Source organism: Triticum dicoccoides, chromosome 7A, assembly GCF_002162155.2.
Source record: "Triticum dicoccoides isolate Atlit2015 ecotype Zavitan chromosome 7A, WEW_v2.0, whole genome shotgun sequence".
Classification (NCBI taxonomy): Eukaryota; Viridiplantae; Streptophyta; class Magnoliopsida; order Poales; family Poaceae; genus Triticum; species Triticum dicoccoides.
The window spans coordinates 728,588,633-728,603,541 of NC_041392.1; the positions used below are offsets into that span (position 1 = coordinate 728,588,633).

Consider the following 14,909-nt stretch of genomic DNA (forward strand, 5'->3'; position numbering starts at 1 on the left):
GTCGCAGTCGCCTGCCCCTGCCGACGCCCTCGCCGGCCGGCCCCGCTGTGATCCGCCGTTGCCCCGGCTCTCTTTTTTTCATTTTTTTCCATATATGTATTTTTTTACTAAATTTTCTATTTGAACATTTCTTTAAAAAAACTAAGCAATACTACTTTTTTTGAACATTCTATGATATAGGTTAGTGCATTAGATGTTAGGTTAGTGTGCATTTTAGATTAGTTGAATTAGATGTTTTTAGTAAGTGTTTAATAGAATTAGTTAGAAAAATAATAGAACTAGTTAAACTAGTTATTTTGAGTAAGTAATACTTTATTTTATTTATAGTAAGTGCTTAGTAGTTAAACTAGTTGATTTAATAAAACTACTTTATTTTACTATAGAAGTAGTTTATTTTTAGTAAGTACTACTTTATTTTATTTATAGTAAGTGCTTAGTAGTTGAACTAGTTGATTTAATAAAACTATTTTATTTTACTATAGAAGTAGTTTATTTTTAGTAAAAAAGTTAATAGAACTAGTTTATTTTTTTAGTTAAAGCAATTATTCCCGCATCGACGTCGACGATGTCTATCCCGCATCCTCGTCATCGACTCGGCGGAGGAGGCCTGCTTGATCAGAGGGGCCATGTCCGGGACTGGGCTCCGCCGGGCTGGTACTGGGAGGTGCTATCTTCCGGGGGGCGTAGCTCGGTGAGGAGCCAGCCCGTCGTTGACCCGAACCTTGTTTGGTGGCGGTTGCATGGGCCGGTGACGGTGCCGAAGCTTTCGGACACCGCGGAGGTGGTACGTCACCGTGTCAGCGAGGAGGACGAGCACGTCCGTCGCTACATGGTTGCGTTGGAGAGCAGGTTCGACGATACCTGACAGGTTCTTTAGGGATCTCACTGCAGCTATGATCCTATGATGGTTCCTTCTGTTTGGGTGTCAATCGCCCGCGCCGATACCCATCAGGCACTATGGTTCTAGTTGTATTAGCCATGCTATATGTATGATACTATTCAAGGTATATTAGTGATAATATTTGACGATGTACGAACGCAAGAGATGATGTAGTTTTGCTTATTGAATTCATGCTAATTTGAATACTAATTTATTTTACGATTTGGTTTTGCTTATTCAATTCTCAAATTGAAAAACTACTCCTACTTTGAATGCTAAAATTAAACGCTCGATATGTCCTTTTTTAGACATAATTAAACGACATTTCGGGTTGACTTTAAGTCTGTCGAGGCTCCACCATATATAAGAGAGGACGAAGAAGCCTGGCTGTTGTCGTGAGGGTCATTTCTCATTCTTCTCCGGGTGCTAGACCTTTGTTACGCACTAGGGGAAGAAGGAGTAACGACCATCACCGACGGTCGCAAATGTCAGAGAGGAATCAGTGAGGGAGAGTCTCCACCATATAGACTCGGCAGACCGATAGTCAACCCGTGATGAATAATAATGATCTATTTTAATTTTTATAGTACATATATTGAATTGTACAAGTTTAATCTTTGAATTATGAATGTAGGAAATATCATCATCGGACAACGAAAGTCTCCCGGGGGAGTGCAGCTGGTGCAACGGCGACCAAGGTCTGTGCGGCAGGCCTCACCTGGACGAAGATTGGCGCTTCACCATTAAGCTCCAGGAGACCTTCGATGTTGAAACGATACACAACGACAAAAAGTGTTTTTTCCGTAATTAAGCATGACTTCAACTATTTCAACGTGTAATTTTCATCTTTTACAATTCGAGTAGCTTATCTCATGCCATGCAAGACGCTATGTCTGGGAGAGGATGGATTTTGAAGACCATGAAAATTTTGAAACAAAGAAAATTCACCTAAGGACCCATCATGATGTGGATTTGAAGTAAATCTATATAATTCTGAGAGCGTAACCCATTTTGGTTGCAAAAATTAGGAAGCACTTTGCAAGATGTATGGTTTTTATGAGGGTATGCTTGTTACCATGGATCTTGCTGATCCTGACATCGACCAAGACAATATGGACATTTGGGTCCTTGTTGATACGCTTCCAATTCTACCGCTATGTGAGTTTCTCAAACATAGTTATTAACTAATTTATATTGTTCATTTTCAAAATAGTTGACAACTTATTTCCATTGACAGCTTATTTTCATTGTTCAAACAATGTGCGGAACATGATAGACAAAACCTATTACACCGATAGCTCTGAGTTAACTTATCAGGAGAAAAATCATCTGGTCGCATTTTGTACTGATCTTGAGAATTACAATATCTATAATAAAAAACTCCTCCACATTATGGTCAATACGTGCCACTAGTGCACGTGTTGAACTACGGTAACATCCATGGAGATGCCATGGTAAGATTTTTTACTATTACGACATCTGTGCATCTTTTGCATAAATTCTTTTAAAACTTAACTACATTGCTAACTACGAAGTTATTACTATGTTTTTCAACAGAAAATCCCGGATGATTGTGTGCCTCATCTGATGTATCAGAATGGTCGCCTTGATGTTTTGAACATACTGTCAGGTCGTCCTACGAATCTTACATGTCCATATCGGATTTCTAAAAGAAGTGGAGGCCTGAAAATCACAGAATGGAAAAAATATATGGACAGTCGTAAGGAGGTACTTGGAAGCAAAAGGAAGCGAATCGCAAGAATTGGAGACAGGATGATCTCCATTCTTCATAATGGAGAGTCAGGGCCTATATTGTTTTATGCTATTTTACCTTAAAGAGGGTATTTAGGTCCTACCTAATACTGATGATCATGTGCTAAGAATAATTAAGTTGGGTTGGTTCGATGACTATGAGGATGATGATCGTATGACTTGTTATTAATAATGAGTAGAAGTTGTATGATGATGATTAGTAGGACTTGTTATTATGATGAAGCATGATGCGAGCATGAAGAGTTTTTATATATCAATGGAAGAAATGAACATGCATTGGATTGAAGTGAAGGCAACATATGGTGCATGTTGAAAGTAGTACTAATCCAAACTTGATCAAGTTAGGATATTAGTATTATTTTCGACATGCACCACACATGATGCCTTCACTACAATCTAAGCCATGTTTAGGCCTAGTAGTAGCATTGGTAAACCAATCACGGAGATAAGAGAGAACACTTTTCTCTATTAGCTAGCTAACACCCTAAATTAACCCCCAAAACCCCCTAAACCACCCTCTTTCAAAAAAACCAAAAATCTCAGCTCCTGCCAGCTACTGACGCGTGGATGTCTTTTGGTCCCGGTTGGTGATATCAACCGGGACCCAAGGCCCTCCTGCCTGGGCTCGCCGCAGCGGCCACATGGAGGCCCATGTGTCCCGGTTGATGTAAGAACCGGGACTAAAGGTATAGGCTTTAGTACCAACCATTTAGTCCCAGTTCTCCAACCGGGACAAATGGGCCCTACGAACCGAGACAAAAGGCCCTTTTTCTACTAGTGAGCCGTGAGCAACAAAGTGACAAGGGAGATTATATTATGTCTTCTCCTGCTTTGGTGTGTTTCTCAAAGTACACTAGCAATGTACGTAAAAAACACAAATGGACTACTGCAGAGTGGAGCGGAATAATACGAAAGCGTTGATAGTAAAGGAGAGGAAGACAGAAAAACCACAACATGTGCTTGAATGGTCATGCTATACATATTTTGTACCCATAGCAAACAGGAAACTGTGTGATATGCATTAGTTTAAACAAGTAAATATCTTTGAAACTTGATTTTTTTTAACTCCCGTGGCAACCACAGGCAATCACCTAGTTATAGATGATGAACCATAGTGGGCGACACAAACCGATTTTAGATCGCAAAACCAAAAAAGATCACTGATCAATCGTTCCGCGAGGAGAGAAAAAAACGGATTCGAAAAAAAGACTCTTTACGGTAGCCGGTCAACACAGCTGGCGGACAATGCCTGGATACAGGCGGCGCGGCCCTGGTGGCGATCATGGAGATCGGCTGCCCCGGAGACGACGCGGCGGGGAAGCAGCGGCCGCTAGGGTTTGGATCAAGATTATGCTAGAGCATGCATTTCTACAGAGAAGATAGAGCGCCCGCATCACCAGCTCAGATGTCGCCTGCGTACGGCGTGCCCCAGTAGCTCGAGACAAGATGCACCTGCTGATCCGTCCAACCACATCTATCCCCCGTCAATGTGTGGCATTTTCAGCAACGTGACGTCTTTTCTTCTGTGGACCTGCTTTTGTTCGTTTAGCATGTTCGTTTGGACCTTGCATATGATGACGAGCAACGGAAAAAATGGCTCAGCTGAGTCATACGTAGAAGCCTAATAGGGGGCAGCAGCTGTAAATTAAGGCTGCAGTCCGTACGTGGATATGGTCCGCACCATCGAGCTCTGGCCGGTCGCCATTAATTTTGACAAATAAAGGAAAAAACATATGGCTCAGATGAGTCGGAGGCTGCCTGGAGATTCAGGAGTAGCATGACAAGTGTGCATGCATATAGGACTGGTGGCCTGCAGCTAGCCCGGCCGCAAAATCTCGTCAAGATCCCACTTGCAGCTACTATGGGAGGACACCTTAATTGCATACTGACATATGTCGGACGTTTTAATCTTTTTTATAAAAGGAATACGACGGGGGTTCGTACAACCATAGCTAATGTGCAACGATTTGAGTATACAATGGCGAACATGTGAATTACGATGGTTGATAGCTATGACAGGTAATGCTACATCTACAAAAAATAAATAGCATAAAACATGTGTGACGTATGTGCATGTCAGTCAAGTTAACATCCTGTTAGAATACAACTTACCAAGAGAGGTTTACGGCTGACAAGTCGAGACAATTGCTTGCCAGTAGTGTTTTCTTGTGCTACCACTCATTGTGGACCACTTGATGTTGCAATCAGACATGTCGTTGTCCTTTTTATGACGGACCGGATGGAACACCCAAAAGCATAATCTAGTAAAATGTTCTTTCAAGGAAATAACATAAAACAAGCCATAATTCCGGTGAGTCTTGTTCTTGCCCTCGAACATGTTCAACCACGACAAATGAACCATGTTTACTTGCTGAACATAAAGCAACACGAGTAAGTGTGGTTATGCCAAATGAAGTGATCCATGAGGTTAAGAAATCTGGTACGGAAGGACTTGTCCTTAAGCTTGATTGTGAGAAAGCATATGACCGAGTTAGTTGGGAATTTCTATTTGAGATTCTGTGCTCGAGAGGTTTATGTACAAAATGGATCAATTCGATTAGAAAAACTATTATTGTTAGGATCAATGACACCAATGGCCCCTACTTTGCAGGTGGAAAGGCCTCAAACAGGGCGATCCATCAACCCCCCTGCTTTTTAACTTAGTTGCAATGTTTTTTCAAAAATATTGTTTAAGGCTGCTAGGCATGGCATTATTTCTGGTCTGGCAACAATCTCCTATGCCTGGAAAATTCTATAAAAAAGGCTAGCAATTTGAAGTGGATTCTTTCCTGCTTTGAAAACCTTTCTGGAATGAGAATTAATTTTCATAAAAGTGATCTTCTTAGCAATAACATCGAGGAAGGTGTGGCAAAAATCTTTTGCGTAGCTTTTTTGCTGTCAGGGGTCTTTTTCCATCAATTACCTAAGGGTGTGTTTGGTTCGGGAACGAAGTGTAATGGAATGGCATGGTTCCATTCCAGTGTAATGGGTCGGTTCCGTCTTTGTGTTTGGTATGGATAAATCGAAGGAACGGAATGATTATGTTTTGGTGTTTGGTTTGAAGAATGGAATGGAATGGATTTGTAAGTCGTCATCCATCCATCCATGCAACAATGCTCGGTAAACATTGAGTTCGATTTCTGAACAGGGGTGTGAGCATCAACAAATCAGACTCGAGCAATTTTTGTTTGACCAGCAACGAAACGAATCCATCTATCCATGCGACGAAAAAGAGTGTAGGTACACCAATCGGACTCAAAGCACAAGATAAACAGCAGCTAGAAGAAATGTACGACAGTTGAACATGGCGGCCGGCTGGATGTGAGGCTTGGCTTTGGCGTCCCCACCGCAACCGCAGCTTCTGGCGGCGCTTGCTCACGCGGTCAATGGATGGCGCCTAGATCAAGCGCGACATCGCGACTCTCCCGGCGTGCATCGCCGCTGTTGCCCAGCTTCAAGATCTTCTCGCAGCCGCTGTTGCCCAGAGGAGAGGGAGGCTGTGCTTCGGAGGTGGACGAGACGACGAGGGCCGGCGGCGCAGACCAGAGGAGGGGAGAGGCCGGTGGTGTAGATTGATGGAGGGGAGAGATGAGGGAGAGGAGCCTGCACGAGAGAGGATAAGGCTGCGGGAGCGCGAGGAAAGAGACCGATTCTGCGTCATCCGCCCAATTGGGAGGACTCACCCGGTTCCGGATCCGGGCCGAATATTCTGTCCGTGGGAACCAGGTGGTGACCGTTCCTCCTGCCTACTGAACGCGAGAACGAGCCCCGCGAACGGGTTGGACCCATGCCATTCCAGTCCATGACTGCAACCAAACACACCCTAAGTGTCCCTTTAAACTACGATGAGCTAAGGAGGGAGGACTTGCAACCTATCATCGATATGATTATAAAATTATTCTCTGGTTGGATGGGGAGGACTCTGTCCTGCCGGGGTAAATTAATTTTGTTGTGTGCTTGCATTATCAGTATTCCTGGTTATCTTATGGCCATTGTTAAGTTCCCCAAGTGTTATATCAATGCAATGGACTCCCAAATGGCTCATTTCTTTTGGGGAAATAAGGGGGACAACCATAAGTATCACCTAGCTAACTGGAGTTTCGTATCCTGAAAGAACAAATTTGGTGATCTGGGTGTTCCAAATATTAGACATTTTAATAGGGCTCTTCTAGCCTCTTTGGGGAGAAGATACTTTGACAGTGAAGGGAGGGATTGGAAAACTCTGATTGATCACAAATAGATTATTGATAAACCTAATGTTTTGTGGGCTAAAGTTGGAGTTGGATCTCGTTTTTGGAAAGGAATTACATGGGCTATAAATGCCTCTAATGCTTTCGATAAATGGAAGGTGGAAAATGGTGAGAAAATAACTTTCTAGCATGACACATGGTTGGGAGATTGCTCCCTTAAAGTAAAATATTGGGCTTTGTTTGAAATACGTGATCAACCTCTCTGTTCCCTTGCTCAAGTATGGGATGGCATGAACCCGAAACTAAATTTTAGGAGATGTGTAGATCAGTCTGGGAGGGACTTGTGGTTGCAATTGTTGAGTGAGGTCTATAAAGTGGAATTAACAGAAGATTCAGATGAACCCATTTGGTTGCTGGAACCAAATGGCAGATACCCTGTTAAGTCCTTTTATCATAAAATTAAATCTGGAGGTGTGGTTTCTACCATTGGTGACTGTCTTTTGAAAGTCATCTGCCTCAATATATTCCTATCTTTCTATGGCTAGTTGTACTACCAAAGTCCTAACTAGAAATAACTTGTCTAAGAGGAGACATGTAGATGCTATTACTTGCTTTCTTTTGTAATGAACCTGAGAATGTGAAACATCTTTTCTTTGAATGCACCGTGGCTCCACATGTTTGGGGTTTCATTGACGAAGCTTTTCAAATTACTGCTCCTATTTCGTTTCATGATATTATTGCCATTTGGCGATTGAATAAAAGTAAACCTGTGCTATGAATGGTTATGGCAGCCTCTTTATGGAGTTTGTGGACTCTAAGAAATGATTTCTGTTTTCAGGAAAGAACCTAGAAGGGCATGCGTTGCGTCTTTGCAAAACTAAGCGGGTTCCTTCATCTATGGAGCATACTCTGCAAGGACACTCAAGTTGTGCTCCTCCGAAGTGCCTTCTTTTGTTGGACAAGCAGTAAGGGGAGCTACATAGAATTTCTTGGGGATGACACAGAGCTCAGGTGGGCGCGACTCCTGAGAGATGTGTGATATATAGCTCTTCTTAGGGCCTATTCACCCCTCTTAGGAGTTCTATCCTCCTTGACATGTAATATATCTAGAAAAAGTGTGGAGAGACGTTCTTTAGTTGGACATCTATTTTTTTTAGAAAAGGAGGACGACCCCCGGCCTCTGCATCTGGGCGATGCATACGGCCATTTTATTAATTATTGACACAAGACCGTACAGAGTCATACAACAATAAGTCTAAAGCCAGCAAAACAAGCAACAACTGTCGCTATCCCTATCCAGTTGATGTAGGGGCGCTGAAAGTCTGGGCCTAATACCAAACAGACCACGCAGCCAAACCTAAACATCTAAACACTTGAGGTCCCACCCAGGACGCCTGCCTGGTGTGGGCACCCACCAGTCCGGTGTGCTTCTCAACCAGGACCCCTGCCGGGTATGAGGCCGCCGCAGCCGCCTGCCACCAATCCATCTTCAGAGCTGTACTGCTGCACCGACCTTGCCAGGCCTATCTGCCATCAACGCCACCATGACGCCAGACAGCTTCCACCTCCTGCACGAGTCCATCTTCGCGCATCAGACACCGAGTCTCCACAGCGCCATGCCGCCAAGATCCGCCACCATCAATGTGTAAGATGAAGCACCGCTCCACCAAAGTCACCGTCCTCTAGTCCCTCGAGCCCGTGTGCACCTCCAAGAATGACGCCCCCAGGGGGAAACGACACCAGAGAGCCGCCGTCATCCGATCTAGTGATCTAGGGTTTCCCCCAGAGGTAGCAGAGAGTGGCCTTAAACTTCTCCACGACGATGCCTTCAGGAAGGGAACGACGCAGACAGCGTCGCTATCGCCGGCCTTGGCAATCGCCAATAGCAGGTTTTCACCCGGATCTGATCGAAGACCTCCATCCCTTGTGCACGGGTCGCCGCCATCCTTGCCGGGATCTGGATGATCCCGCTGCTAGATCTCAGCAAGGAAAAGCCCCCCACCGAGACCTGTCGGCCGAGAAGGGGAAGCCGAGACCGCGCCCGCAGGATCAGATCCGCGATGGATCCATGCCCGCGCCGCCGCCCCGGAATCAGCCCCGCGCGCAGCCGCCACCGCCTGCCGAGGCTTGCCGCCGCGTGCCCCGCTCCCCGCCACCGCTCGCCGAGGCCTGCCACCTCGCGCCAAACCGCGAGCGCCGCAGGACACTGCCACCTGCCGCCTAGATCCGCCGCCCGTGGAGGAAGGGGAGTCGGAAGAGGGAGTCCCCCCGCCGCCGCCGTCTGCCACGCGGGTTTCACCCGGCGGCGTCACCCAGCGGCGGCGCGAGGAGGGGAGAAGGAGAGGACGGCGGCGGCCCTAGGGTTGGAGAGCCCCCGAGTCGCCCAGGGCGGGGGCGACGCGAGGGACGCGAGGGGGCCCTCTAATCTAAAAAAATGGGGGAGAATTTCACTTCCCCTGCCTCTCGTAAAAATGGGGGTAGAATTTCACTTCCCCGGCCTCTGCACCAACTAGGGATGCATACGGCCATTTTAGTATGAGTACCAAGATAAACATGGTCCTCGAAATTTTTTTTAAATGAGTACCAAGATATTTTTTGATGGTAGTTTCACCACACACCAAACTTGATTCTCAATAAATGGGGGAAAATCCCTGTGCATCACCTGTCAATTCTAGAAATTGAACTCGGGTCCTTAGGCTGCACAACCGTTAGTTGGACATCTATTTGGTTGCCTGCCATTTAGTTAATCTCTTGCCTGATCAATTCTGACAGGTCGTATGCCGTGAACCATGTTGCTTCACTCTATAAAAGTGGACGGGGGAGGGGGGGCTTTCATTCAAGAAAGAAAGCAACACGGTTATTAATTTAAGATGAATTTTTCTAACACTTTATTGCAACAGGGAGGCAAAATAGCACAAGAGAGAGTATGCCCAGCAGTTTGGTTGTGGTGTTAGCTCCTTTCTTTTAAAATATCTTGGCATTGCAACTCACTCTCGGAGACTATGTAATAGAGTAGGTTTTCAATTTTCAAAACAGAACAATTTCGGACCTCATTGAGATTTCAAATTTTAATTTGTTTTAATGAATATTAACCTAATTGAAATTTCTTTTGAAATTAGTTTGAATCTGGCTCGGAATTTCGGAGTCGAAAATGTTTCAGGCCCCACGTTCATTTTTAACCCTAAATAGACACTTGAAATACATAGAAGTTCATAAATAACTCTAGTGTCTTAAAGGGATAGATGTTCATTTTTTTCGTACGGAAGCTAGCTAGTACTCCCTCTGATCCATATATTACTAGTTGCTCACATGGATATATCTAGACATATTTCAGTGATATATCCGTTTGAGCAACAAATAATATGGATAGGAGGGACTATTACTTATCGACACGGTGTTGACCAATGTCTTTATTTCACAATGTTTTCTAAATGAGTAATCATTTCTGAGAATAGACCCAGATTTTTCTGGCAACGTCATTACCCGCCACGGTCATATAATCTGACGAATTGCGAAATTTAGTGTCAAATCCAAGGACAAGGATGGCCTTGACCTTAAAAACAAATATCCAGTTAACTATAAGAGCGATGATATGAATCCAACGCATACACAGCAGGAACTTTGAAACAAATGGTTATATAGCTAACTATAACGTACCTAGCGGCTAGCACCGGAAATAAAGGGTGCGGACCAAGGATACTGGCAGAGTTTGATCGATCAGCCGACCGGTTACAGCCGGAGAGCCAAGTCGAGCTCGTGGTCGCGCTCCGACGAGCTCCTGCCGCGCATGTGCGCCACAGAGCCTGCTGCAGGCTCCCCGGAGATCTGAGGAGTGGTGGCAGCCCTCCCCGCCTTCCAAGAGTGCGCCGTGGCAGCAGCGGTCTCCCAGAGGCGCTTGGCGACGGCGCGCTCTTGCTTGTGCGCGTTTTGGTGGCCACCGTGCGCTTGCGCGGTGCGGAACTTTTGGTCGCAGTAGACGCATGGGAACTTGGGAAGAAGCGGGGGAGGGGCGGGGCCGTCGTCACGCACACAGCAAAGCCCAGAGTGAGCTCGAGGCTGAGCTCCTCCTGGGCGCTACTCTCTACTTGTTCCATTGTTATCGTATATGACTGTATGTATGAGATGAGCTAGTTAAGTTGATCCAAATCTTGAGACCTTCCATCACTATGGCGACTTTTCCTCTCCTGAAACCTACCAGAGGCAATTTCCTCGTCTCCCCGGAAAATCGCCATTGGGCAATCCCTGAAAATAGGTTCCCTACGAAATCTAATCCCGAATGCCCCCTCTACAATCCTACCCAACCAGTTCCCACTTCCTTGGCCAGAATCAAAAGCCGCATCAGAGACACCGCCAGTATAGTCGAAAGGTTAAAGACTCAGATCGTGGCTTTGAGAGTTCAATTGGAAAATGTAAGAGCCATTCTTCCTACATTCAATCTCTCTGTTGATGAGAGGAGTGAGCCGCCTGATCCAGGACGTGGGCAATCAACAGAGCAAAGAACTAACTCCCGCTTTAAGGGGCATGAAGAGCAATACAGATCATGGGGGGCGTTTCTGCCTAAGGAGATGGAAAGGCCCCCATTTACAGGGAGTAATTCGGAGCATAAAGAAGGTATTAACAAGGCCATGGAAGGTTTGCTATTTAGAGAGAGCTCTGTTCCGCAGATTCCATCCTCAGTCTCCCGTGTTCAGTCTTCTGTTCCCCACTTGCACACAAGGTGTTTGTTGTTTTGACTGAGGGCAGCGATGGAAGCCCACCAAAAAAAGGGCCTCGAGGTGGTCACTGCGGCTGTTTCTGGAGGGGATCCCCCACCTTTCATCAACACCAGCGGCCCCTCTCTTCCTGTTGTTGGCAGCCAGAAATCAAACAACATAGCTCATACTGATCCGGATGAAAACGGGGAGCAGGGTGTTGTTACCAAACCGCTGCAGGAGGACTTAAAGATAGGTAATGATGTTGAGAAGAATCCCTTTGAAAGTGCCAAGGACAAACAGTCAGCCACTGAAAATACCACACCAAGCAACGTCATCACCAAGGCCTGAGGTAAAGATACTGGTGGGTCAGGAGTAACTAAAATAGGTTGTAGGGGTTGTGATCGCTCTGAGTCCTTTGTACATGTAACTGAAAGTAGAGCAGGAAAGATTGTGAAATCCGCTCTAGGCAAAAGGCAGGATAGAGCTATAGATGGAGAGAAAACTGAGAGTGAGGATATCTTAAGCAAAATTGTAAGCAGAAAGAAGTAATGTAGTGGTCAGGAGGAGAAGCAGGGAATGGATCAACAAGGGGGAAAGGCGGCAACCGATCCTGGGGCCATCGGTACTCTACGGGTGTTAGCTCTACTAAGCTCATGCAAGTGCTAGGATATTTGTTTTCTGTTGAATAACACTGCATGCACGATTGATGTGACGTGCCCATGCAAGTAGTTAGGCGGGAAGTGCGCTGTGCACGTTCCCAGTTTCCTTTCTTTGATGTTTTTCCTTTTACCGTCTCGGACGTCGTATGCGCCGTGCGACGCGATCGTGGGATGGCGCGATCTCAGCGGATCACAGCGCGGCGTCGGGAGGGGTTGTTAGCTAAGGCTTTGTAATCGCATAAGGATGAGGAATACAGAACAAGAGAAAAGCTGCGACAGTTAGCGGCAGCGCAAAGACCCACTCTCTCTCTCTCTCTCGTTCTCATCTCCGATCTAGCTAGTCCGGCAACGACAATTGGCATCAGAGCAGTGGTGTTCGATCCACTCTCCGGTGGCCGGCGGTGTCCGATCCGCGGCGTACCATGTCGGATAGCGAGGAGGAGAAGACGAGCAAGTCCGGGAACAAGTCGCCGCCGAAGACGCCGATGTCCAAGGCGCCGATCGCGTGTCTCACCGGCAGCAGCAGCGGCGAGCTCCGTGTGGTGGAGCGCGTCGTGCGCGAGGAGTCGGGGACGGCCATGATGCTCACCCGCACCAATTACCAGGAGTGGGCGCTTGTGATGCAGGTCAAGCTGCAAGTCGCCCGCGTCTGGACCGCGGTGGTCAAAGACGGCACCGACGAGAATGACGATCGACGCGCGCTACAGATCATCCTCACTGGCGTCCCGCCAGAGTTGATGCGCGTTTTGGCCGTGAAGGACTCGGCAAAGAAGGCGTGGGAGACAATCAAGACGCTCCGCATGGGGAGCGAGCGGGCTCGCGAGGCCAAGGCGCAGGTGCGTCGCCGCGAGTTTGAAGATCTGCGTTTCAAAGACGGCGAGACCGTCGAGGATTTCGGTCTGCGCCTCGCCGGTCTTGTCTCTGACCTGGAGCTCTACGGCGACCCCGTGACGGAGTACAAGGCTGTACAGAAATTCCTCCGCGTGGTGCCGCGGAAATATCGTCAGATGGCGATGGCAATTGAGAGCCTCGTCGATCTGAAGACGATGACCATCGAGGAGCTCGTCGGGCGGTTCTCGGCTTGTGAGGACCATTACAGCCTCGACGAAGCGGGACAGTCCGGCAGCCGGCTTCTTTTAACCCGTGAGGAGTGGCTCGCCCTTGAACGGCAGAGCTGTGGCGGAGGCCCGTCTTCAGGTGGCAGCGGCGGCGGAGGAAAGGGCAAATCACCGTCCAAACCCAAGACACAGGGGGGCGGCAAGCCATCGCCGAGCGGTGGCGGCGCAAGCGGGTCTGGCAGCGGATCGGGAGGCAAGAAAAAGGGCAAGTGTTATTACTGTAACAGGCCAGGTCATTGGAAAAAGGACTGTCGAACTCGGATAAGGGAAGAAGAACAGCAGGGCAAGCAGGAGCAAGCCAATCTTGCCCGAGAAGGAGGTGATCATGACGAAGGACTCCTCATGGCCGTGGTCACCGGGCCGGTCACCACGCAGATCGCCGCGCCACAAGCAGTCTTTCTGAATGAAGAGAAGGTTATCCCAGTTCCATCCCCTGACGGAGTCTGGTTTTTTGACACTGGTGCGAGCAGCCATATGACTGGTGGAAGGGACATGTTTGCGGCCCTGGATGAAAGTGTACATGGCACGGTCAGATTTGGAGACGGCTCTAGTGTGGCCATCTGTGGGCGTGGATCGGTAGTATTCTGCAGCAAAAGCGGTGATCAACGTGTGCTAACAGATGTGTACTTCATTCCCAGCCTTAAGAGCAACATCATCTCGGTCGGGCAGTTGGATGAGGCAGGCTGCACCATTGGGATCGAGAAGGGTGTCATGACAGTGCAAGATCCAGGAAAGCACCTCCTAGCCCGCATAAGGAGGACAGAGAGCAGGCTGTACACGGGAGTACTTTCTATAGCTGCACCAACCTGTCTGCTTATGCGTTCTGAAGAAGAAACCTGGCGATGGCACGCCAGAATGGGCCACCTGCACTTCTGTGCCTTGAGAGCCATGTCAACCAAGCAGATGGTTCGAGGGATGCCACACATAGACCATGTCCAGGAGTACTGCGATGGTTGTGCGCTCGGAAAGCAACACAGAGCCCCTTTTCCTCAGGCTACAGCATACCGCGCCGAGAAAGGCCTTGACTTGGTACATACGGATCTCTGCGGGCCGATCACGCCTACCACACCCGGAGGAAACAAGTATTTCCTACTGATAGTAGACGACTACAGCCGGTACATGTGGTTGGAGCTGCTCAAGTCCAAGGATGAGGCTTTCAGTCGGTTCAAGAAGGTGCAGATTTTTGCAGAAGCAGAAGGGAGGTGCAAACTGCGTGCTTTCAGATCGGACCGCGGCGGGGAATTTAACTCCACTGAGTTCAGAGAATATTGTGAGAACCTTGGAGTGAAGCACTACACGACCGCACCATACTCCCCCCAACAGAATGGCGTGGTGGAGCGCCGGAATCAGACAGTGGTGGAAATGGCGAGGTGTCTCCTGAAGAGCATGGGAGTTCCAGCATATTTCTGGGCGGAGGCAGTGAAAACAGCTGTCTACCTGTTGAACAGAGCCCCTTCCAGGAGCCTGGATGGAGTCACTCCTTATGAGGCTTGGCATGGGCGCAAGCCGAGCGTGCAACATCTGCGTACTTTCGGTTGCACTGCACATGTGAAGAAGACAGGTCCAGGTATCACCAAGCTATCAGACCGCTCCAC

The 14,909-nt window shown here is 47.6% G+C and overlaps 1 pseudogene; it reads right to left on the reverse strand.

Annotated features, from left to right (window-relative positions):
- Positions 1-10,572: 10,572 nt before the first annotated feature.
- LOC119329850 lies at positions 10,573-10,937 on the reverse strand (annotated as a pseudogene).
- Between the last annotated feature and the right edge of the window lie 3,972 nt (positions 10,938-14,909).